Genomic DNA, 2,500 nt, shown 5'->3' on the forward strand with positions numbered 1-2,500 from the left:
CTATAAATGAATAATTCCTCTCATTTTTTGGGTATGGACACATGTATTGTGTGGGTGTTTGCATATATATATATAAATATAATATACAGTATATACCTTAAAGGCACTGGTAGAGACATATATATTTAAAATAGTGGGGTTAATAACCTTAGCTCTTGCCGGTTAGAGACAGATACAAAACGCTGGATTCCTCGGAGACGCTGAGACGAAAAACAAATAGAAAACACTCTTGTGCATAATTGAGTTCGTTGACGCATTCCAAAGACATGAGTCAATCACGGGAAAAGTTATCGAGTTTAATATATGTAGCATGCTTACATTAGTACGTCTGTGAATCACAGAAAATGACATATAATCTTTTGTATAAGAAATAAAGGTTTACTCCCTGATATTGTTTTGTAGAGTGTGGACGAACTTTAATGTTTAATTGTCTGACAATTATGGTCTCTTTATTTCAGATGGATTCAAAGTCACCATATAGAAAAATGGGATTTCTCTAGACTGGTTTTTGACTTTTGATAAACAAAGAATTCTTGGACAGAAAGAGACAGGAGGGGGTACTTACTTAAATGTGATTTTGGGAAGAATATGATAGTTGAACGTTTTTTTTTTTTTTATCATTTTTAACCCATTTTATTCCATTTTCATGTTAACTATTTTAGGGGAAGTAAAAAGTAAATTCTTATAATAACGAGAGTTTGAATTTGCTTAGAGTTTGAACTTTGATTTTTCAGCTAAATTCAGGGGTGGGACTCAACATGAAAGGTAGGTCATATTACCAAGTTAGGACTTTTTCTCTAACTGTTTAAACGAGTGTCATTTTTACCTCGTAAGATATATATATATATAGATATATATCTATATATATATATATATATATATATATATATATATATATATATATATATATATTAAATATATATGTTATACATCGAGCTACAAGTGTCCTTTAATATCTAATTCACTCTACCTCGGAATTAATATATTTTCATTTATGCTTAACCGAAGGGGAATTTTAATTTTTTAGGCCGATAATAGAAAATTGGTGGCGCCCAGGCGCGAACCCAGGACACCATACAAATCCAGGAAACGTCAGTGAAGCTTTTACCCACTCCACCACCGCAAGAGGCGCCACCAATTCTATTATCGCCTAATAAAATTCCCCTTCGGTTAAGCATATACGAAAATATATTAATCCGAGGTAGAGTGAATTAGATATTAAAGTACATTTGTAGCTCGATGTATCTATATGAATCACGGTAATGTGATATGACTTATATATATATATATATATATATAATATATATATATATATATATATACGTATATATATATATATATATATATATATATATATATATATATATATATATATATATATATATATATATATATATATATATATATATGTGTGTGTGTGTGTGTGTGTGTGTGTGTGTGTGTATGTGTTTATTTATTTATATATAAAGCGTTTTCCTCTTACTCCTAGCACTTTACTCTCTCTCTCTCTCTCTCTCTCTCTCTCACCACACACACACAAGCACCCACCCCTTGCACAACCTACTGATATAAGTCAGTAGCTTGTTAACTGTTTTGCCGGCGCGTTTCATTCAATCGGCAACTCTCTTAACAAACTTTACCTACAGGAGGGAGTGAAGCGAACGCCTCTATCCCAGTAAACGGCCAAATGGAAATTACAGGATATCCTTTACCAACAAAAGGGGGGGCTTTTGATTTTCAAATACTTCACCTGTTGAAAAAAAAAAAAACAATTGACAGCCTTTGCTGGGTGGTTAGAGACTGTATAAAAGTCGATATATATTGCTGGGCGGTGAGATTCTATATGTGTTTCATTGCGATATGAAAGGGAGTTTAAATGAATATTCTCTATTTTTTCCCCTGAAAAGAAAGAGTTTGTGATGGTGCCTGTGAGTCATTCGGAATTGGAGAGCATTCAGATACTTTGCTTATATTCTGAAGCGAAGGAAAGAACCGTAAGCATTTTCAATATCTGGGGGAATACATAAGAATATACAGATGGACAAACAGTCACTGACAATCAAGCCTACCTTTCTCTCTTATTTACTTACATACATGCACACACACACATATACTATATATATATATATATATATATATATATATATATATATATATTATTAGATATATATATATATATATATTATTATATATATTGTGTGTGTGCATTAAGCTACAAATGTCCTTTAATATCCAATTCGCTCTACCTCAGAATAAATATATTTTCATATATGTTCACCGCGAACAGGAATTTTTTGAGTTGATAATAATTCCTTTCGTCCTCTCGTGGATTCGAACTAGCGCACAGAGGAGAAATCAGGGCATCAATGACATTACCGACTCGGCCAACAATTGAGCTAATGTTACTGAAGTCCTGATTTCTCCTCTTCCCCCAGCTAGTTCGAATCCACGAGAGGACGAAATAGTAATAAAAAAAAAAATTCCCCTTCGGTTAACATAT

General features: G+C 32.4%; 1 protein-coding gene across 2 annotated transcripts in view; it reads right to left on the reverse strand.

The window, feature by feature from the left end:
* The window catches only part of LOC135220497 (hemicentin-1-like), a 669,901-nt gene that overhangs the window by 137,849 nt on the left and 529,552 nt on the right, over positions 1 to 2,500 (reverse strand). The gene's annotated exons all lie outside the window — the stretch shown is intronic.

The sequence above is a fragment of the Macrobrachium nipponense genome, chromosome 2 (assembly GCF_015104395.2).
Source record: "Macrobrachium nipponense isolate FS-2020 chromosome 2, ASM1510439v2, whole genome shotgun sequence".
Lineage (NCBI taxonomy): Eukaryota > Metazoa > Arthropoda > Malacostraca > Decapoda > Palaemonidae > Macrobrachium > Macrobrachium nipponense.